Source organism: Canis lupus, chromosome X (assembly GCF_003254725.2).
Source record: "Canis lupus dingo isolate Sandy chromosome X, ASM325472v2, whole genome shotgun sequence".
NCBI classification, from domain to species: Eukaryota; Metazoa; Chordata; class Mammalia; order Carnivora; family Canidae; genus Canis; species Canis lupus.
Genome location: NC_064281.1, coordinates 14,473,533 through 14,497,774, shown reverse-complemented (window position 1 = coordinate 14,497,774; position 24,242 = coordinate 14,473,533). Strand labels below are relative to the sequence as shown.

Below are 24,242 nucleotides of genomic sequence, written 5' to 3'. Positions count from 1 at the left end.
CTGCCTCTCTCTCTCTCTCTCTCTCTCTGTGACTATCATAAGTAAATAAATAAAAAAATAAAAAAAAAAATACTACTCTCTGCAATGGATGTCCCATCACCAATCCTTTCCAGGATTTTATCATTTTTACTAAGAGCCCTTATTTCACCGTCCAAGCCAATCAACTACAAGAAACTAAATACAGAGCAAACTCTGGCATGTTAATCACTTATTCTATTAAAGTTTGTATATTTGCTAGTTCATCCACTAAAAAATTTTCCCCTCAAATCTCCAGAGCCTAATTATAATTGCTAATTTTTCCTACTTTAATAGAGATTAAATGAAAAACCTATTAACAACAGAGTCACCTTAGAGTACAAAAAATTGGGCCATTTTCCCTAGCCCCAAACTTGGGAAGCCCCCTGTAGCTGTCACAAGAACTAGAAAGGTAGGTCTTGCAATGAATCAGCATCAAGGTAGAAAATTAAACTGGCAGAGCGCCTGGCTGGCTCTGTCAGTAGAGCACACTACTCCTGATCCCTTGGAGTCATGAGTTCAAGCCCCATGTTGGGTATACAGATTACTTTAAATTAATTAAAAAGCTTTAAAAAAATAAATTGGCAAATACAGTCAGTATCAGCACAAAAATCCCCTCCTCTCAAAGCCTTTTTTCATTATGACTACAGCAGTATACCTTTTGTCTTCCAACATCTAAGGTCTTCTCCACCAACCAGTAACTTTTACAGTTTATATTGACCACTTTAGCAGAATAAATTACAAAAGGAGAGAATAAAACAGTAAGAAGTAGAGATGAGATTTAAGAATGGGCTTAACATAAAATTTAACAAAAGAGGATACATTCATTCAACAAATATTTATTTAGCACCTACTAAGGCTGGAAATACAATGGTTAGCATTCTTCTACATCCTAGTATCCTATTTTTACCTTGACTAGAAGCTGGGCAGATGACCCTTTAGGACCCCCATCTATAAAATGGAGCTAATTTAACTATTCTCGTAGAAATGTAATGGATTAAATGTGGCACACCAATCTTTAAAATGTTCTGTACTCAAAACACACTTTAAAAACTGAAAGGTTTTCAGAATGGCATGTTTAAAAAGGAAAAAAAAAAAAGCAGCAGCAGCCTAGAAAAGTAAAAATATATATAGTAAGCTGATGTTTATCCCTGGACAGGAACCAGCCTTAGACATCTCGGTATCCCTCAAGGTATTTGGCATACTGCCCTTCATTTAACAAGGGTTCAGTAAATACAAGCCATCCCTCTCTCTCAGGTATGGAACACTGCAGTTATTTTAATAATCTGGCAAAGGATAAAGAATGCACAGAAGAAACTAGTATTTACTGGTGCCTATTGTATACAAGTTACTGTGTTGGGTACTTCACCTATGTTATTTCAATTAATTTTCACAGCCACCTTGTGAGGTATTATTAATAACCACAAAACTAGGAGTGGATTTTGATTTTCCAAGATCAGATCATAATAAATCTAAGCTGAAAGAATGAGTGACGGATCTTACATTCATCAGTGTTTGCTTATTTCAGGCTAAAGAACTCAGTGAACCCTAGAAAGGAGTATTTAAAAAAAAAAAAAAAGCCTTTAAGATGAAAAGAAAATGTACAAAGAAAAATACAAATGGCCAATAAATAAGTTTGGTAAATATTTAATCTTAGAGGTAATTTTTTTAAATCCAGTGAAAAATAAAGAGAAACTGACCACATTGGCCAAAATAGTAAACATTTTTAACTAGTAACCTTTCCTTTAGGTGAATCAGCAGCGTTTCCTTCACACCCTTCACAGGTATGGCACAATGTCATCAGAGTCATCCATCATCACCCCAGTGATTCTCAAGGGGAATATAAAACTAGTGTCCTAAGAACATGATCAAAGATATATGCAAGGATTCACTTTACAAGACATTCTTTGTAAGAAATAAATAAATAAACAGGCATTCTTTGCCATGATGTTTACAATAGAGGAGAAAAAATAGAGAACCTATGGAGGTACAGAGCACTGAAGTTCTATTTCAAAATGGCTGATCAAAAATACATGTTTACCTTTCCTTCTAGAACCAACTGAAATAAGCAAAAGGCACCTGGCTGGCTCAGTCAGTTGAGCATCTGACTCTTGATCTCGGCTCAGGTCTTGATCTCAGGGTTGTGAGTTCCAGCCCCACGTTGGGCTCCATGCTGGATGTGGAGTCTATTTTTTAAAAAAGAGAAAAAGAAAAAAAGAGAGAAAGAGAAAGGAGAAAGAAAGAGAGGAAGGAGAAAGAAAAAGAAATATAAAAGAAACAAAAAACAGAGCATCCCTGGGAATGTAGGAAGTGCTCCCAGCAGTCAGATCAATGAGGAATTCCAAGGAACTATGAAGCAGGTTAAGACTGAATAGGTGACAACGGCACCTGACTGGCTCAGTTGTAGAGTACGCAACTCTTAATCTCAGGGCAGTGAGTTCAAGCCCCACACTGGGCATGGAGCCTACTTAAAACACAAACAAACAAATAATTATGAGTGGCAAAACCTAGTAGAGCTGAAATATCAACAACTTCGTGTAGGCCAATAAAAGATATCTCCATCAAAAGATACATTTTTTTCCAGAAGAACCCTTGAAAGCTAATATACCTATATAGGTAGTAGGGACTAAGAAAAGAATTGGCTTAATAGTGACCACATAATTGAAAAGCTGTAAAAACCTTTACCGGTGCCACTCCCTGTCCTCTTTCTGCAGGACTAATGCCAACATTTACCCAGTCCTGGCTCTCCAAAATCATAGTTCAGACAAGGCATACTCAATAACGTTGAGGCCAGGGAAGTGGGAAAAGGTACCAATTAACTGTAGCTTCCCTGAGGAATAGGGAGTCCCACCACCTGAAGAGGTAGCAACTCTACAGAAAAACACTACATTCCAGGCAAAGGAGAGAGCATAAACAAAGACAGTACATTTGAAACAGAATTTTATGGGGAACTCTACTTATCTGAGCAGTGTTTGAGGCTGACAGGGAAAGGATATGAGGCTGAAGAGGTAGGTAGAGAACACACCAGAGAGCCTGACAGGCCATATAAACGAATTCAGTCTTTATCCTTTCTCCTTCTCCTGTCAGCAAGAGAGCACAACTGCAGGCTTTCAAGCATATCAGTGATATGATCAAAATCACATTTTATACCATACTAGCATAATGTATCTGGAATTGAACAAGACCCAACTATCTATCTTAGGACCCTGAGTGGATGGTGGAACCAGTAGGAGATTTTTTTTTTTTTCAATTAAGGAGCAAAGTATGAGGAAAGGATGCTGTACTTCACATGAGACATGCTCAGTATAAGATACCTGTAAGAATACTCAGGTGTAAATTTCTGGAAGGTTTTTAAGAATGAGTCGGGGGGGGGGGTGGAGAATGAGTCTGAAGCTTATAGGGAAAAGTAGGAGAAGAATTTAGAAACTTAGAAAAACATCTGCAGGTAAGTAGAACTAAAAATCTGGGTGTAATTGAGACAATGACCCATGATAACACTTGGCCAAGAAGTCAACCACCCAGGAAACAGCAGTGTGTAAGAAGTGGATTGGGACAAGCCAACAGAGGTTGCATAGAAAGAAATGAAAGAGGAGGACATGGAGAACAAAGATGCCAAGGGAACAAGCTGCTTCAAGGAGATAGTGATTAACGGTGTCAGGTGCAACAGAAATGTCAAGTAAAATTAGAACTGATGAATCTAACTGAAGCACACAAGAGGTCACAGGTGATCACAGAAAAACACAGTCTAGTGTTGAGAGCAGGAAGTCAGAGAGCAAGAGGGGCAGTTTGAGAAGTGAATGAGAAAAGGATAGATTACATATAAACCACTCTCTCAGAGGCTTGGAGGTTAGACAGCTAGGAGAGGAGTGGCCAAGTGGTTTAGAAAAGGTTTTCTAGGGCAGCCCGGGTGGATCAGTGGTTTAGCGCCACCTTCAGCCCAGGATGTGATCCTGGAGACCCGGGATCGAGTCCCACGTTGGCTCCCTGTGTGAAGCCTGCTTCTCCCTCTGCCTGTGTCTCTGCCTCCGTGTGTGTGTGTGTGTGTGTGTGTGTGTCTCATAAATAAATAAAATCTTAAAAAAAAAAAAAAAGGTTTTCTAGGACAAGAACCTTAGGAATAAGATCAGAGAAAAACAACAAAGTCCAAAAGTGAGACTAAGGATAGAACAAGGTTACTCAACTTCAGCACAACCAACAGTTTTAAGCAGGTAAATTCTTTGCCTGGGGGGCTGTGCCGTGCACTCTAAGATGTCAAGCAGCAATCCTGGCCTCCACCCACCAGATGCTGGGTAGAAGCACACATACCACCTCCACCACCCCACGCTGTGACAACCAAAAATGTCTTCAGACATTGAAAAACATCCCCTGGGGGCAAAACTACCCCTGGTTGAGGATGAGGAGGTAGAAGGGGAATAACTGATGGAAAAACACGGCTAAAGAAGTAGCACTGAAGCTGAGGGCACCAGACAAGGGACTGGCCTAGAACAGCAGAAGCACCTCATCTTTTGAGACAGGAGAAAAACAACAGCTCTGTAGAGAGCGGGACTGATAAATTTGTAGATAGAGCCAAAAACTGCAGAAAATTCACCAAAAGGCCCTCAATATTCTCAAGTGGAGTGGAGGCAAGGTTGTGTGCTAAGTATGAGCAGGGAGGATTTGACGGCAGGTCTGAGAACAGTGACCTGACTTTATAACAATTAACAGGGCCCGGCAGCTGGCAGGTCACAACCAGAGAAGACCAAATGAGGCTAGAAAACTCCAGACTCCCTTCTCTCACTGAGAATGTTAAAATGCACCTCCCCACATAAATCACCTTCTATACATACTGATTATAATCCCAGAGAGCTCACGAGTCTATGTGAATTTCAACTGCATCATGGAAAGAACAGACTCCTAAGGGTTACCTGAAAAATTAACCCTTTTTTTCTTTTAATAACATACATAGTTCCTATCAGATAACAGGAACTGTGTTCTACACAATCCATATCTAAATGAACTTTTGGTGAATAATCTATTCATATCAGAGGATGCCCATGGTTGCAACTACTTCCTAGTTCTTAACTGGATGAACTACTTCCTGCCCAACCAACAGTCAGGAACAACAGAATAGAAAGGATTGGCTGCAAAGACAAGGGCTTATTAGATTCTTCTTGTCACAGGACAGAGATCTTCCTCTTCTTCGTCACAAGACAAAGACCTGCTCACTCATGCTGTCTAAACCAAGAGCAGAAAACTCAAATGATTATGGGACCAGGAAAGCAGAGATGTTGCCTCAAGTCTGTGCATGGGAAAGAAGTTGGAAGTGAACAACCAGCATAAAGCCAAGAGATACAAAGGCCTGTGCTTGGATGAAAAAGAAGAAATCTTGCGCACAGAAGCCCAAGGCTGTGTGTTGAAGGAATGACCAAAGCAAAAGGGAAAACCCAAGTCTTTGCTTTACCACAGATAAGGAATTAAATTCACACCACTCTCCAGTTATCAGAAATCCATCTAAGAATAGACCAAAAACTGCCAGGAACCGTGACCCAAAGAGCCTCATCAGAGAAAAACGCAAAACCATTCAAAGAAGCATCCCACAAGCCAGGGACAAGTAAGTAATTCCCAAATTGTCAAATGTTACAAACCTTGACAAGCAAAACTTGGACGGAGGTGGGAGGGCAGACAAATCAGAGATTTCACTCCTCAAGAACTACAATTAATAATCCAAAGGAGAAAAAAATAAAAATAATAAATAAATAAATAAATAATCCAAAGGAGACAAACATAATTATATTTTTAAATGTTCAAAGAAATGACAAGAAAATGCCCTTATGAAAATCTTTTTTTTTTAAGATTTTATTTATTCATGAGAGAGAGAGAGAGAGAGGCAGAGACATAGGCAGAGGGAGAAGCAGGCTCCCTGCAGGGAGCCCGAAGTGGGACTCGATCCCAGGACCCAGGGATCATGCCCTGAGCCAAAGGCAAATGCTCAACCACTAAGCCACCCAGATGCCCCGCCCTTATGAAAATCTAAAAGTAGATTTATACACAGAAATTTTTACATTTTAAAAAATAGCCAAGTGTTTTTATTTTTTTAAGATTTTTAAATGTATTTATTTGAGAGAGAGAGAGAGTGAGCACAAGCAGGGAGGAGGAGTAGAGGGAGGAGACTCCGTTCTGAGCAGGGAGCCTGATGTGGGACTCAGTCCCAGGACTTGGGACCATGACCTGAGCTGAAGGCAGATGCTTAACCAACTGAGCCCCCAGGCACCTTAGCCAAGTGTTTTTTAGTGAAAATTCCCAATAAATGGTTTAACCAAATGACTAGACACAGCTAAAGAGAAATTAGTCAATTGTAAGATGGGTGTCAGGAAATCATGCAGAAGTACAAACAGAAAATATTAAAGAAATTTAAGCAACAGGGAGGATACAATGTAAAGATATAACACATATCTAAATAGTTCCAGAAATGGAAAATGGAGGAGAAGCAATATTTAAAAAGATAATGACTAGGATTTTAACAACTGTAGGCAGCATGAGTCTTCAGACTAATGGAATATACCAAATAAAAGCAGAATAAAAACAAATCTACATGTAGAGATATCACAAAGAAACTACAGATCAAAAACAATGAGAAAAATCTTAAAGGTAGCCCAAGGGAAAAGATAATTACCTACATATAAAGAAATTACACCTGAACTGACTGAAGACTTCTCATTAACAAGACTTGTCAAAACACAAAGGAATAACATTATGAAAGTGCTGAGGGAAAATAATTGTCAACGTAAATTCTGTACCCAGCTCAACAATCATTCAAGAGAAAATGTGAAGTAAGGACACTTTCAGAAATACCAAGATCAAGTTTATTAAAAACAGCCCTTTATTGAAAAAGCTACTTAGGAACATTCTTTATAAAAAAGGAACCTGAACCCAAAATGAAGAAATGGGGTGGATGAAGAATGGTGAGCTAAGAAATTTGGAGAACACGTTGATGAGTAAACATTCACTATTTTTATATTAAGATGACTTAAGACAAAACTAAAGCATAAATAACTAACATGGAAGAAAGGATAACAGTTAAAAGGTATAAACCACCCTAAAATCTTTGCCTTATTCAGGAGGTTAGGGATATTAAGTTTAGACTTTAGTTAAAAGTGCATGTTAAAATTTTAAGGGTAACCAGACTTCTGTTTTCCACCCTGGAGTAAGAAAGCTGAAAGGAACATAGCTGCCCACCCTAATAATGAAAAAGAGTTGGACTGATTTCAAATTCATGACTTTCTTTAAACTCATCATAGAGCCATTAGCTCAAAATTTGAGGAGATAGGGCCTGCAAGGAGACAGGAGACAACCTTGTGCTCACCTGGGTAGACTGTAACTGGACACTGATAAGAGAAGTGCAGCTAGAATAATTGGCAAGTTGATAAAAACCCGATGTGGCTTTGCTGAAGGAACAGTGTAAAACCACTGGGGAGGTCACAGAAATTGGGGAGACTTCTGTAGGATCTTCCTCCAACCCCACCAGGTACTCACAGAGAGCAAAGAGCCCAGAGCATGCCCATTATGATGCAGACGGGGGGGGGGGGGGGGGGGGGGGCACGACACCTGCAGCTGTGCCTCAGAAGCAAGAAATATACCCTGATCCTTCTCTCTCTATCTCCACTAAGGAAGAAAAGCCCTCATCAAGGCCACTAAGTGCTTCAACCCTTAAAGCACTGGTAAAAATTCACTGCAGCTGGCGGAAGGGATTGGCACCCTATGCCTAGGAGAGAGGCAGGATTCCACACTAAGCCCACCACAGAAGCCAAGGCTTTGGGACACTGATGCAAGCCTAACCTGAGGTTTAACCAGAACAAAAGACAACCCCCGACCATCACCTCCAAGCTAACCAACTTTAGGTAAACAGCAGAATACTACTAGCAGAGGGACAGGAGAAGAACAAGATCATATAAGGAGACCCTCTCTAAGCCACAGGTCAGAAGAAACACCTGAAACTCAAAATAAAATAAACCAACTCCCAGGGCTCAGTTGGTTGGGCATCCGACTCTTGGTTTTGACTTGGGTCGTGATCTCAGGGTCATGGGATTGAACTCTATGTCCGGTACCTCACTCAGCTGGGAGTCTGCTTCTCTCCCTCTGCCCCTGTCCTGGCTCATGCATGTGTGTGCACCCACATACTTACTCTTTCTCTAAAATAAATAAATTTTTTAAATTAAAAAAATAAATAAATAAGGGATCCCTGGGTGGCTCAGAGGTTTGGCGCCTGCTTTCAGCCCAGGGCGTGATCCTGGAGTCCCGGGATCAAGTCCCACATCAGGCTCCCTGCATGGAGCCTGCTTCTCCCTCTGCCTGTGTCTCTGCCTCTCTCTCTTTGTCTCTCATGAATAAATAAATAAAAATCTTTTTAAAAAATTTTATGAAAAAAAATAAATAAAACTCCCACCCCAATCACAAACTATCTCTATGAGAATTTGAAGCCTGAGGTACACTGAGGGTAACCACAGCAACAATCAAACTCAAACCCAGCCCAACTCCTGCCTAACTCAAATCCCTGCACCAAAGACCTGGCACAAGGAAAGATATGCCCATTTACAGACATAAAAATTATACACCTCAGTCTCTACTATTCTACAAAATAAGTCAGGCTTGCAACAAGGAAAAAAAATCACAAGACCTAACAAAAGGCAATGAAAAAACAACACTCAAAAAAGACAAAGAACAGGGACGCCTGGGTGGCTAAGCAGTTAAGGTTAAGCGTCTGCCTCCGGCTCAGGGTGTGATCCTGGAGTCCCGGGATCCAGTCCCACATCGGGCTCCCTGCATGGAGCCTGCTTCTCCCTCTGCCTGTGTCTCTGCACCACCCGCCCGAATAAATAAAATCTTTAAAAAAAAAAAAAAGACATATGAGACCTAGACATAGACTCAGATTTTGGAAATATCTACAATTAAATTTCAAATATTAAGAGTAATGTGTAGAGCTCTAACATAAAAGGAGAACAACATGCAAAATCAGGGATAATTTGGCAGAGAGATGAGAACCATAAGAATATGAGGGGCAGGGCAGCCTGGGTGGCTCAGCGGTTTAGCACCACCTTCCACCCAGGGCCTGATCCTGGAGTCCCGGGATCTGGTCCCATGTTGGGCTCCATGCATGGAACCTGCTTCTCCCTCTGCCTGTGTCTCTGTGCCTCTCTCTCTCTCTCTCTCATGAATAAATTAAAAAATCTTAAAAAAAAAATATGAGGGGCATAGGGCTGGCTCAGTTAGTAGAGCATGCAACTCTCAATCTCGAGGTCCTGAGTTCAAGTGCCATGTTGGGCATTGAGCCTACTTAAAAAAAAAAAAAAAAAAAGACAGTACTAAAAATGAAAAATACAGTTAAGAGAAATGAAGCGATGAAGAGGCTCTTCACCAGACTCAACTCAAGCAAGCAAAGAATCCATGAACTTGAAAATTAGATATTACCCCAATCAAAACACTGTGAGAAAACAGAGTAAAAAAACAAACAAAAACATTCAAGAGTTATGGGAAAATACCAAAGGTTCTAACATACTGATAAATGGAATCACAGAAATAGGAGAATGGGACAAGGGAAATATTTGAAGAGATAACAGCTGAAAATATTCCAAAATTAATAAGGCATCTAACTAAAAATCCCAAATGATCATAAAATAGGAAGAAAGACAAACACCCTCCACCCAAAAAAATTTATTGCCACTACTCAGCACCAATATCACTTGAAACTGAATTCCATAAGCTCTGCCATTGCTACTCCTTAAAAAATTAAATTAAAATTTAAAAAAAATATCAAAGGACACCTGGCTGGTTGAGTCAGAAGAGCATGTGACTCTTGATCTAGGGTCATGAGTTTGAGCCCCATATTGGGTATAGAGATTACTCAAATAAATAAAACTATAAAAATAAAAAATTAAAAAAAAAACACCGCTGTCAATGACGACCAGGTCATCAATTCAACTACACATGATGGCCACATCACAATGCTCACCTCTACATACAAGTCTCACTTCTGTGTAAATGACTGTTCAAACCTAGGTCACAAGCCCATATTATTATAGCTCTAAAAGAGACTGGGGAGGTGAGTTTTCTGGGCAAGTGGGACCCATAATATGAGAAATTACCAAAATGTTGAGAAAATATTTATTATTTTTTTTTCATTTATTTATGATAGTCACACAGAGAGAGAGAGAGAGGCAGAGACACAGGCAGAGGGAGAAGCAGGCTCCATGCACCGGGAGCCTGACGTGGGATTCGATCCCGGGTCTCCAGGATCGCGCCCTGGGCCAAAGGCAGGCGCTAAACCGCTGCGCCACCCAGGGATCCCGAGAAAATATTTAAAAGTCTAAGACAGCATGCTTAAAAACAGGGGGCACCTGGATGGTTTAATCATTTAGCACCCAACTCTTGGTTTTGGTTCAGGTTGTAATCTCAGGGTCATGAGATCAAGTCCCCCATGGGCCTTGATGCTCAGCACAGAGTCTACTCGAGATTCTCTCTCTCCCCACCCCTCCTGTGCATATGTTCTCTCTCTCTCAAATAAATAATTAAATCCTTTTAAAAAAAGGTTCTATATTCTGGGAAGCCCGGGTGGCTCAGCTGTTTAGCGCTGCCTTCAGCCCAGGGCGTGATCCTGGAGACCCAGGATCCAGTCGCACGTCAGGCTCCCTGCATGGAGCCTGCTTGTCCCTCTGCCTGTGTCTCTGCCTCTCTGTGTGTCTCTCATGAATAAATAAAATCTTTAAAGAAAAAAAAAAGGTTATATTTTCAAAAATTAAAAATGAAATAAAAACAAGGGACGCCTGGGAGGTACAGTCAGTTGGGTGTTTAACTCTTGGTTTTGGCTCAGGTTGTCATCTTGGGGTCATGAAATCGAGCCCCACATCAGACTCTGCACTCGGAGCATAGAGTCAGTTTGGGTTTTTCTCTCCCTCTCCTTCTGCCCCTCTCCTCACTCCTATGTTTCTCTCTTGCATCCTCTCTCTCTAAAATAAATATTTTTTGTTTTGTTTTAAAGATTTTATGTATTTGAGAGAGTGGGACAGAGAGCACAAGCAGGGAAGAGGGGCAGGGGGAGAGGGAGAAGCAGGGAGCCCAATACAGGCTCGATCCCAGGACCCTGGGATCATGACCGAGCAAAAGGCAGATGCTTAAGTGACTGAGCCACCCAGGAGCCCAATAAGTAAATCTTTTAAAAAATAAAAACAGAGGCGCCAGGAGCCTCGGTGTCCATCGAAAGATGAATGGATAAAGAAGATGTGGTCTATGTATACAATGGAATATTCCTCAGCCATTAGAAACGACAAGTACCCACCATTTGCTTCCACATGGACGCAACTGGAGGGTATTATGCTGAGTGAAATAAGTCAATCAGGGAAGGACAAACATTATATGGTCTCATTCATTTAGGGAATATAAAAAATAGTGAAAGGGAATAAAGGGGAAAGGAGAAAAAATGAGTGGGAAATATCAGAAAGGGAGACAGAACATGAGAGACTCCTAACTCTGGGAAACGAACAATGGGTGGTAGAAAGGGAGGAGGGCGGGGGGTGAGGGTGACTGGGTGATGGGCACTGAGGGGGGCACTTGATGGGATGAACATTGGGTGTTATTCTGTATGTTGGCAAATTGAACACCAATAAAAAATAAATAAAAAATAATAATAAAGACTAGATCTGAATAATGAAAAAAAAACCAGAGGCACCTTAGTGGCTTGGTTGGTTAAGCAGCTGACTCTTGATTTTGGCTCAGGTAGAAATCGGGCTCCACACACAGCAGGGAGTCTACAGGAGATTCTCTCTCTCTCCTCCTCCTCCTGCTCCTCCTCCTCCTCCTCCTCCACTTCCTCCTCCTCGGTCTCTCCTTCACTCCCCTCCCATAAAATAAGTAAATATTTTTAAAAAGAAAAGAAAAAATTAAAAAATAAAAACAAACAGAAACAACGTTCATCTAGCCAGCTAATATTGTAGAGTGGATTCTTTGGTAAAGTCATTGCAGAGAGCGTCTTTCTAAAGCACATATTTTATCTCACTATGTGAACACATTTAAAACCAGCCTCCCAGGGCACCTGGCTGGCTCAGCCAGTAAAGCATGCAACTCTTGATCTTGGAGTCTCCAGGTCATGAGTTCAAGCCCCATGTTGGACCTAGAGATTTTTTTTTTTAATAAATAAATAAAACCAGCCTCCCAATCTGAGGGGCATGAACAGTAGTCTGGAGGTGTGTGAAGCCATATGATAAATAAGCAAACACCTTCACAGAATGTCAGTTTTGCTTAACAGTAACTAATATACAATACAAGGTATATACAAGCACACATATGCAGGCACACATGAGAGTTTATTATGGAACAGAACTTACCACTTTAATGAAATCATGCAATAAATCATGAAAATACTCAAAAGAAATGTCACTCTTCTAGTTGCCAACTTTGGCCTCGCCCTCATCTGCTAACGGTAAACATTGGTTGAAAGGTTTCAGGGATGCTACAGGGAGCCATTAGCACCTATTTACACACCAGTGTGGATCTAATTATGTAACACAGTTATGCCCAAGAGCAGTGACTAGACACAGGGCAAGGATGTCTATTGGGCAAGCAGAGAGGAAGACCCACTAGACAGGTATCTAACAGAGAAGCCACTAAACAAGGAAGAAGGCACGGACATGAAGGAAGGTGGGCAGAAAAGAGGTACCTTTCATCAGAGAAAAATTTATTGAGCATTTCCTATGTGCCAGGCAATGCACTAGATGCTGAGGCTACAACGGTCAATATCATGCCTCCAGGAGCTTACAGTAGAAAACTGATACCAAAAAAAGAAAAGAAGAAAACTGATACCATGCGTTCATCCATTTTACCCAAAGGCTTAACCTTTACCAAAAGCTCACCCCTATTTAAACTCCTGGTTGCAGTATTTCCTATGCATACATAGCGTTTTCCTATGTAAAAGTGAAAATGGACAGAAAAAAAGCCAAAAGATGGCCATAAAGAAAGAAAATCAAGATCCTGGAATGTAGCTGAGGTAAAAGCATCAAAACAAAGCATACAATTCATGAATCCATGTTAGTTCTTGCTATTTCCCCAATTTTATATGCTCGTTCTTAGACCCATGTCTTTGAATACGCTATCTGCTGGAAAATTCCTTCCTTTCACCAGACATTCTGGGCCTCCTTTAAGACTCTTCACAAACACTCAGGAATCACTGCCTTTCCCAGCCCCCTTAAGTCTGCATTAAGTGCACCTCTTCTGGTCTAGAGTACCAGCGCCCTGTTTTGTTTTGATTTTAAGATTTTATTTATTTATTCATGAGAGACACAGAGAGAGAGGCAGAGACATAAGCAAAGGGAGAAGAAGCAGGCTCCCTGCAGGGAGCCTGATGTGGGACGTGATCCCAAGACCCTAGAATTACAACCTGAGCTGAAGGCAGATGCTCAACCCCTGAGCCACCCAGGTGCCCCATCAGTGCCCTGTCTTTCCATCTGAACATGCATATGACCCTGCACTTTAGTCATGGTTCTTTGCCTCTTCTGCCGGATTACAAACTCCATGAGGGCACACCACATCTTGGCTTTGTATCTCCATCACCTACTATGATGCTGACACCAAGATACCCAAATCATCAGATCCCTTTCATAAAGTCAGTCAAAGACAAATGTGGCTTTCCTTTACCAACCCTGGGCAGAAGGACAGACTCAAAAGCACAACTCCAAATCAAGGATCAAGGACAGTCACTCTGGATGCTGGAGAAACCACTAGCACAAAAACATCACTTTCAAACTCCAGTAAAATCTAAATTGAGGCAACTCTTCTAAAATAAATGTCCTAGGCTGAATAGGAAGCAAAAAAAGCAATGCCAAAAACCACTGCAAACTAAGTTACCAGCACCAGGATTAAAAAAAAAAAAAAAAAAAAAAAAATGATTACAGCAACAAGGAGAGAACACAGAGCAGGTATAGAATGCTTCAGAAAAGCCTAAGAACTCCAGGCCAAAGTGAGCTACGTTAGAGGCTGCATCAAAATAGATTTCAAAGGAAATACTTGAAGAAGGAGGTGACGCTGCAGTTATTTTTTGTACATATAGAGGGCAAAAGTGCATGATAGCATTCTCTACAGGTATAAACTAACAACTTTACACCAAAGAAGACCTCATTATTCCATCATAAAGGCAAGCAAAAATACATCATGGCTGATGATTTCCAAAAAACAAGTGAGCACATAGGAACACATACTTTAGAAGGAAAAAGAAACAAATCAGCATATGTAAAATAAAACCTTTGGAGCACTTTTATACACATCATCTCACTTGAACATAAGAAGCTCGACAGAGACCAGTTTAATATAAAAGATAAGGTCACAGAATATGAACCAGATTTGAAAATGGTACTTACAGCCAAAGATTGGTATTCCTAAACAATATTAACAAAATTCTCTAAAATCATTATAGGTGCTCAAATGAGATTTCATAAAATATGAATTAGCATAAATGCTGAAAATATTAAACTAGACCTAAGACACTGTATTTGGGGAAAAAAAGAATAAAGCAAATTTAATGCCGATATTTAATGAAACATTTCATTAGAACATTAAACACCTCAAGCAGATTAAAGATGGGGGGCAGTGAGGAATTTTAAGTTTAAATATGGAAGAGAGCTGACACTATTAGAAAAAAATTTAACTCAGTTATAAATAGAAATGACATTCCTACATAAGGTTAACAGAATGGTGAAGGATAAAAGGAGCCTTAGAAAATTAAAGGTAATTTCTATAAAAACAATGAAAAGAGTATCACAGATGACAATCAATCAAAGACGCAGTTGCAAAAATTTTAGTGAGATGAAGGAAGAATATTCTACTTTGTACAGATTATGACCTTTCCAGTAAATTATCAAGGTTGCATTGAGCTAAAATTCTTGGATTTTGTTTTGTTTTGTTTTGGGGAGGAGGAAGGAACATTTCATTTCATGTCACAGCTCTGCTTAAAACCTTCAATAGCTTGCCAGAAGACTTAGGACAAGCTTAAAAACCCCGTAGATGGCCTACTAAGCTTTTTCAGGACCTGGCCCCTGCCTAATTCTGCTTCATCACCTGCTTCTCTACTTTCCAGCCATTTTGGATTTCTCTCGGTTCTTTAAAAGGTGGTTTTTCAAAAGCCGCTAGCTCTCACTCTGCCTCAGGGCATTTATACCTTATGGCCAGGAAAATTTATTTCCCCAACTAGACCATGTCCTTCTCATCCTTCAGATCTCACTTAAATGTTAATTCCTCAGTGTGGCCTTCCTACCTGCTCCCCCCAGGACAGATCCCAATCCCTACTCTGTTACATAATCCCATAGTATCTTGTACCTTGCCTCTGACTCCAATGCAAAACTGTAAATTCTTTAAGGGCAAGGCCTCCTCAAAAAAGGAGTGGAGGGAAGGGGCTGGGTAGCTCAGTCAATTGAGCATCCAACTCTTGGTTTTAGCTCAGGTCATGATCTCATAATCTCAGGGTTGTGGGATCGAGCCCCAAGTCAGACTCCCAGCTCAGTGCCAAGTCTGCTTGGATTCTCTCTCTCTCTCTCTCTCTCTCTCTCTCTCTCTCCCTTAGCCCCTTCCCCATAAGAGTATGCTCTTGCACTCTCTCTCTCTCTCAAATAAACACATAAATCTTAAAAAAAAAAAAAAAAAAAAAAGGAGGGGGGCAAGGACTCCATATCTTTTTACCTATCACTCTATCCAGCTTTTATCATAATTTGGTATACAGGAGATACTCAGTAAATACTTGCTAAATGAAGGATAGATCCACAGGATGTAGGACCAGTTATCTTAGAAATCATTCGTAAAGTATGAAACGCCAATTTGCACAAAATGAGGTTTTATCTACCTCAACTATTTTCAATTATTAACAATTAAAATAAAACTTCCTTTTCATTTGCAGTACTGTTAAATTTTAGTTGTAGTATTAGCAAATAACAATTACAGTATTAGCGGAGTGCCTGGCTGACTCAGTCAGTAGAGCATATGACTCTTGATCTCAGGGTCTTGAGTTCAAGCCCCACGTTGGGCACAGAGACTACTTTTTTTTTCAGAGCCTACTTTAAAAAAAATAATAACAGTACTAGTAATTAAAGCTAATAACAGTACTAGTAATTAAAGCTAATAACACCTGGGTGGCTCAGCAGTTGAGCATCTGCCTTTGGCTCAGGGCGTGATCCCGGAGACCTGGGATAGAGTCCCACATCGGGCTTCGTGAATGGAGCTTGCTTCTCCCTCTGCCTGTGTCTCTGCCTCTCTCTCTCTCTCTCTCTCTCATGAATAAATAAATAAAATCTTTTTAAAATTTTTTTAAAAAATAAAAAATAAAGCTAATAACACTCTGTGAGAGGCTAACAAACCAGATGAGTATGTGGATAAATTCTAGGATATGTCATACCTGAACCAATTTCTGTAATCTACGAAAAATTCTATTCATCAGGAAACTAGTTTCTACCCAGCCAGTATCAGGGTAACTGGGCAAACCCAAGTCAGTAAGCTGTACTGTAACTATTACTTGTCACCTTTTTTTATCTGCCATATCTTCCTTAAGTGAATATATGTGCTTAATCTGATTATAACAATAGGACCCTACACTGCCAAGAACCTAATCTTCAAGCATAATACAACATCTAAAACTGAGATTTAAAATTGCAACTTACAGGGGGCCTGTGGCTGGCTCAGTCAGAAGAGCAAGCAACTCTTGATTTTGGGGTCATGAGTTTGAAACCCACATTGGGTGTAGAGATTATATAAATAAATAAACAAACAAACTTTAAAAATAAAAAAATTGCAACTTATGAAAGAAAAAAGGGGCAGTCTTAAAAATAAATAAATAATATATTCATCTATATGTTAATTTCCAGAAATCAAAGCTGGCACATTTAAAATTACAATTTCCTTGGGATCCCTGGGTGGCGCAGCGGTTTGGCGCCTGCCTTTGGCCCAGGGCGCCATCCTGGAGACCCGGGATCGAATCCCACGTCGGGCTCCCGGTGCATGGAGCCTGCTTCTCCCTCTGCCTGTGTCTCTGCCTCATTCTCTCTCTCTCTGTGACTATCACAAATAAATAAAAATTTAAAAAAAAATTTTTTAAAAAATTACAATTTCCCTCTAAATCAAAATGGTTACATTGTCAGAAAGCACTTCATTACGTTACTATTTGACATTAGACCTTACCTTACAAAGGATACAACGTAACAACAGAATCCTACAGCCATAGCTGTTAAACAGTTAAAAAAAAAAAGTAAACCCATTTCAAACCAGTTATGACTGAATTTACAGTAAACTATTATTATCAGAGTAGTGCTGTGGCCAATCTGTTTGTTATTAAAAATCCAGACACAATCTACCACACAAGGAGTTATTGATTTACCTGCCTGGTACTTGTAAGGGTCACTTTCTATAGAGAAACATTCATGTAAAAGCAATGAAAGTTAGTTTCCAAAACATTTTATACCTCTAACCAAACCACTGCCTTCTTATTATGTGTACTCAAAAAACAACATCCCTGAACCATCCTATCAGCAATGTCCATCTACATCTGTAGTACACTGAGTGAAGGAGAGCAACTGGGAGCATGGAGATCAGCCTATGCCACACAACTCACTCCCAAGGTAGCTTTACTCCTACACCCATCCTTTAAGGGTAACTAAAAAGAAAATGATGCAAGCAGGAAAACAGCTGTAGCTACAGTACCTTGAAGGTTAAGTCCTGCAACAATCCAATCTGAAGCAACAAAAAAAGGAGACCATGTGTTTGAATACCTGAATTTAATGAAGCCTGCTCTATGGCATGCACAGTAGGCATGAATCTTTCAAGGGGGATTAGAGCTCAAACAATAAAATGCACAATGTTATTGGCTTAAAATTAAGAAAATCAATTATTTTACCCATAGTCTTAAATCTTTAAGGAATTTTTTCTTCCCTAATTATATTACTTTTACTTTGATTTCTTTTTTTTTTTTTTTTTTTTTTAGTAATTTCAATACCCAAGTTGGGGCTTGAACTCATGATCCTGACATGGAATTGCATGCTCCACCAACTGAATTAGTCATGCACGCCTACCTGGATTTCTTACTCCTGATTTTCCAACATATCACTAAGAACATTACGTTTTATTTGCTGGTTTAAAAAAGATCAAAACAGGGCAGCCCCAGCGGCCCAGCGGTTTAGCACCACCTTCAGCCTGGGGTGTGATCCTGGAGACCCAGGATCGAGTCCCACGTCAGGCCCCCTGCATGGAGCCTGCTTCTCCCTCTGTGCCTGTGTCTCTGCCTCTCTCTCTCTCTCTCTCTGTCTGTCATGAATAAATAAATAAAATCTTTAAAAAAAAATCAAAACAAAATCAAATCAAAACCACAAAAACAAAAACACAAAAACAAGGTAATTTATAAGATTTGCAGTACCGTCCTTTATACTCTGCCATACATTATGTTTAGGCAAAACATTTTTAAGATTTCATTTATTTAAGCAATCTCTACATCCAACAGGGGATTCAAACTCATGACCCTGAGCTGCATGTTCTATCCACCAAGCCAACCAGGCACCCGTAGGCAAAAGCTTTCGAAAATAAAACAGCACTAAGAAATTGTAAAATGTGTAAAAAAAAATATTTCTAAAAAACCTTTTTTTTTTTTTTTTTAAGATTTATTTATTTGAGACAGAGCAAACCAGAGAGAGTGTGAGCTGGAGGTAGGGGCAGAGGGAGAGGGAGAGGGAGAAGTAGGCTCCATCCCAGAATCCTGAGATCATGACCTGAGCCGAAGGCATCTAACCAACTGAACCACCCAGGCACCTCGAAAGACCTATCTTTTAAGATCTACGTCATTTTGTATATTAGTGTCTGATGATAAAGGGATCTAAGTGGAAGCAAGTAAGTAAGGTTTTTAAAAACACACATTAGCAGGGAAGATATTTTGGGGGCAATGGAAATGTTCTAAAATTGGATTGCAGTGATGATTATACAACTCCATAAATTTACCCAAAAAAATCACTGAATGGTACACTTAAACAGGTGAATTTTACAGTATGTAAAGTATACCTCAATAATGCTGTTAAAAATGCATACTGAAGGGGCACCTGGGTGGCTCAGTAGGTTAGGCATTCGTCTTTGGCTCAGGTCATGATTCCAGGGTCCTAGGATTGAGCCCCATATCGGGCTCCCCGCTCAGTGGGGAGCCTGCTTCTCCCTCTCCCCTCTGCTCATGCTTTCTCTTGCTATCTCTCTCTCTCTCAAATAAATAAATAAAATCTTTTTTTTTTTTTAATGCATACTGAAAACCTGCACTTGGTAAAGAAATAAACCCACAAGAATTTATGTATAGGTCCCATCTTTGTAGAACAACTGTCCTGCTCTGGCCAAGATGATTTCTAGCCCTGAGGTTCTACAACATTCATCACTGGTTTCTAACTTTAATAAGTGACAAAAGTGATTTTCATCAATTATAGAATAAAACATCAAGTCCTCTTCCTCCCTAACATGGACCTCTGAGCACTCCTTTGGACTACGCAACTGTTTAGCTCTCTTAATGATGGGTCTTATTTTAAAACACACACGCGCACACACACACACACACAAAATCACAAGAGGCTTCAAGTAGCAGAAAATTCTTTCAAGTAGAAACATTTTTGTCAGAGTCCAACTTACATGTATTAAGAAGCAACAACATACCTCTGTAGACTTCATTTACCTCCAGGTTTTATTTCACTTAAGTCATAACAATTACAGAAAAGATACCCATCTGCAAATTGTAATGGCTGCCATTTAGAATGCATCTAAACCACAAAATTGAATTCAAGGAATACCTTCATCGCCTTTATTAGTGTAGCAAATTTAATCAAAGTCAGTCAAAAGTTACAGTGGAACATGCACAAACATGAAATACCAAGTAGTTAATTAGAAACAGCTACCTCATTTTGGGTGTAAATAATTATGTACAATTATGAAGAAACAGAACTAACGACCCTCTGTTAGAAAAGCCCGCACTTCAGTTTATCTTATCCATAGTGCTGATGAATCGGAATCCAGCCTCCCATGTGACTAAAGGTCAGGCAGCCTTACCAATGTAGCCTGTGAGCTCCAGGAGGCATATTTTATACCTCAACTCCCACCCCAGGAGTGACTCTACAGTAGGACCTCAAAATATGTTTGGGCAATCAGATTCCTAAAGGGAAGCAGCATGGTTTTGAAGAACACAGGTTCAAGTCAGACCGGTTTAGATGGAAGTTTTGCCTCTGCGGCAGACTAGCTGGGCAATCTGAGCAATTTTCTCTCAAAAAAAAAAATTTTATTTTCTCTCTCTGAGCCCATTCGATCAAGTGTATAGGGAAATAAGGAAAACATCTACCTCACAGAAGTGTTGTAAGAACACACATACACACATCTACCCATGCAAATGAATTATTTACTATAGTATCCTGTCTTCAGTAAGGCTCAATAAATAGTATGTTATAATTTAATTATTACAAAGACTGCCCAAAAGAGAGAACAGTCCCAAAACTTGACCTTAATCAGAACTGTCTCCAACACAAATGTTTCTGAGAGCTTAATTCAAAATGTTGACAATTAATTTCAAAGACCTGAATGGGTAGGTCCTTTTACCCTCTTAAGTAATTTTCTATTAATTCTCAAATCTTAATTATCTAAATGTTATCAGGCTCAAGTCCTCACCCAGCTTTCACTGACAGAATTGCACCCAACTTCATATCTCAGTATTATGAAGTAAATGTACAAACTTGAATGAGAAATGAGGCCAAACCTTTCAGTAATCCAGTCATCCATGTGCCGTTCTATATGAAGGAAACATTCTAGAAACTACCAAGAATTTAAATCCAAACACGAAAGTGATGCATTGTCAACAAAAGATTTCTAATATTGAGTTTAAGATTGAAAGCAAATTGGAAAACCCTCCCAAACAGAAAGTTTAAATTTAGTCTTTTAATTACAGTATTTTCCTAAGTTGAAATACGTGACCCAGTTGACAACATCAGATGATAACGTTTAAGATTCTATCTCCTCTTCTACCAAGGAATTTGATGTTGCAAACAAAAACAAACAAAACAACCTTTGAAATCTAAAACTATCAAATTCTGAGTAAACAGCCTTTTACTATGTAGAAAGCAACTTAATATTTAAAATTTTGCTATTCTTGTACCAAAGTTAAGGGTTACCTGAAAGATTTCCCTCATGTTTTGGGTCTGTGGATGTGGGTGGATTCTTCTAAATGCCTTATTATTGGGCATCAATTTATTACACGAGGTCTTATCCCCACATTTACTGCCAAAATAAAGTCCTTTGCTAACATACCCTCTAAAACCTAGAAGAAATGAATGAGATAACTACCAAAGTTATCAAAATGGAAAGGGGGGTGAGGTGAACTTTTGACAGACACGCTGAAGGTTTATTTTCTTGGTTCATTTCCTTACAAATTTCCTACAGCCATACTCTTAGATATAGCTGAATTTTCTAACACAAAGTAAATTGAAACAAATCATAATGAAAGGTTAAAATTTCTGCAACAGAAGCCACTGTCATTTCCAACAATGCAACTATTGTTTAAAGAGAGTCTCACAGATTCTTGGACACAGTGGTGAAGCAAGGCTGGGGGGGGCGAAGAAAGCATACTTGAAGGAATTTCTCCACCTCTGTATTTTAGTTCGTAATGGAACAATACTGCACCTTCAAAGTAGAAATACCATGTAAAATCTGGTTCTCATTAAATGACTGCCTTAGCCCCATGCAGCATATTTGGAACAGAATCCAACTGATTCGCAATCAGTCAACCTTTTATTACTCATCTATGCGAGATGGCCCTGCAATTTCCCTCAATGGGAGCCTTTTCTTCTAAAACCCCGGGGAATACTGTAGCTACCACACTCTGATTTTAAAAGACTCCAAGAAAATTACAATGAAAATAATGGCAGATTTAGTCCAGGGAACTTGCATAAGTAAAAGTCAAAAACCTGAGATAAAGGGTAAAATTAAAAAAGCCTTCCACAAGCCACTAAATTATAAATCTGAGCAGGAAAAAAGAAATCTTCTCTGGAGAAAGAATGTCTATTTCTAATATTTTTAATATATCAAGTTTGGTTTTCAAAAAAATTAGGCTTAGGAAACATGCTAAATAAGCAAAACTAGAATACAAGACATACACACACACACATCAAATTAATCACTGCATTATGTTTAAAAGGCAAGACAATTGAAAAAGATTTGATACTCCAGTTGAAGACCCTCCAAACTCCTCTGAAATGGTAGATTATTTAACACTCTTGGAATGATTAACTTTATTTAGCATGCCTCTTTTGGAATTCTATTATTTAATACAGCCAAACCGATTTTTTTTTTCATCCTAATTAGGTTTCCTTGTACTTGTGAAATGCTCAGCATACACTGTGCTGGCAGCTTTAGTTCTGCAGCTTCTTTCTTCTGGCTCCTTCCCCCCTCACCCAATCCCCCCCACAGCCCCCCCCCCAAAAAAAAGATTTCCTTCCCAAATGTTCTCTTCTCTGCATTTGTCAACAGAAACACCCACTGGTGGTGTCAAACTGGTAATACCGCTGCAGGCTTCCTTACTCCTGTTCCAGTGTGAACGCCAACAATGCTTAAACCTAAAATAGTACTTTTAATAAGGAAATTAAAAGAACTGCTAAGGTATTCAAGTAGCATGTTCTCAAAAAGAGGCATACGTTTTTAAAAAATGTATTATTAATGGACCCTAACTGGGTTGCTAAATATAAGATTATACTACCCTCCCTTGAACAGTAAACACACAAGTAAACACCGTTCTTCACATTTTACAAATATTTTAAAACACTTAAAAACAAATCTACATCTAAATGTTATTCACATACAATTCCGAACAGCCTCCGTAAAGATGCCTTTTTTGCAACCCTATAGCAAGAAAGGAACACGCTGGAAATGTTACCTAAAACGATAATCCTATTTCATACATATTTATGTCTCCCGTTTTCGTCAAATGCTCTCAGACAAATTAATTTGTGTAATCTCGTACATTAACTACATAACCATTAACGTCCAAACAAACCTAATGCAGATTCACGGGAAGAAATTATTCTGTCTGCAATACTTTCTAAAATCAGCCTAAATTTCAGGCAATTAAAATAGATGGTGTCAACAGAACACTGATCTGCAACTACTTAAATAACACAGCATCCGTCTAATCTCACTGTGGAGATACTAAGGTCAGGCTTTTCCTATTCAGGCATCTGTGCTTTAACACTCAAGTGAAGCGAAGAAGAAGAAAAAAAAAAAAAAAAAACCTCAAGGAAGATCTGCCTTTACAGAGAAATACGTTCAGGTTATTTTTTCCCTCAACGTGGGCTTAAAACGTGTCAATGCGAGCAGGACCTGTTCGTTCGGCAATGGTTCCAAACCTCAGGATTTAATTGCAACGAGGGTCCAAAGGGTACGAAGGTCTGGGAAGGGGCCAATTTCTGCTTCTCCCCACTATGCCAGTCGTGAACTTCACAGCAACGCCTGAAACTTGTTGGGAGGAGGCTGCAAGAGATGCGGGGCCGGCGGTGGGTCGCTCTCGCAGCCTCGCGGGCAGCCAAGGTCAGTCAGCAGGGCCGGGGCTCCGGCCCCGGCTCGCAGCCCCCGGGAGGTCGCCGACTCCCTCGGAACTCGGGCCGGGGGCTCGGGCGCACAGGCTCCTCCTCGGCGCCGGCGGCAAGGGGCTTCCCTCGCCGCAAGCCCGGGGGAGCTCGCGCCGCGGGGGCGGCGGGGCGGGGACGCCGCAGACCCGCTGCCGAGGGGAGCCCCGCCGGGCTGCCTCGACCCGCCGCCCCTCCTCACATCCTCCCGTCTCCCCGCGCCCCAAATTCCGGCCCCAACCTCTCGCCGGGGAAGCCCTTCCAGTGGCGCAATGGGGCGCTGAGGAAGGGCCACTCCAGGCTGGGGCACCCTCGCCGCGTCGCCCCGTTCTGGGGGGACCTGCGCCGCCGCCCCTTCTCAGCCTGCCCGGGGAGACCGGGTGGGTCCCCTCTCTCCGGAGAAGCTGCATGGAGCGGAATCGACGTGGGGGCAGAAGGCTTGACCGGCGGGTGGCGGCGCAGCTACTCACCCCGCTGAGTCCCCCACCTCCAGCCGGGGACCCCAAGCTCCTGAGGCCGCCGTCGCCGCTTTACCTTTCCCAGTGGCAGGGACAACTAATGGAAACCTCCGGCCCCGCCCTCTCGCAGAGGCGAACGCGCAGCCTAATT

The 24,242-nt window shown here is 40.5% G+C and overlaps 1 protein-coding gene across 17 annotated transcripts in view; it reads right to left on the bottom strand.

The window, feature by feature from the left end:
• Window positions 1-24,242, bottom strand: part of CDKL5 (cyclin dependent kinase like 5) — a 212,381-nt gene extending 188,139 nt beyond the window's left edge. For 13 of the 17 annotated variants that reach the window (XM_049107267.1, XM_049107261.1, XM_049107259.1 and 10 more), the window contains exon 1: window positions 7,358-7,535. The gene's annotated coding sequence lies outside the window, so the exon portion shown is untranslated. Of the gene's footprint in view, window positions 1-7,357; window positions 7,536-24,103 lie in introns of those variants that run through there. The other 4 variants (XM_025437914.3, XM_049107266.1, XM_025437899.3 and 1 more) reach the window with 3 other exon arrangements.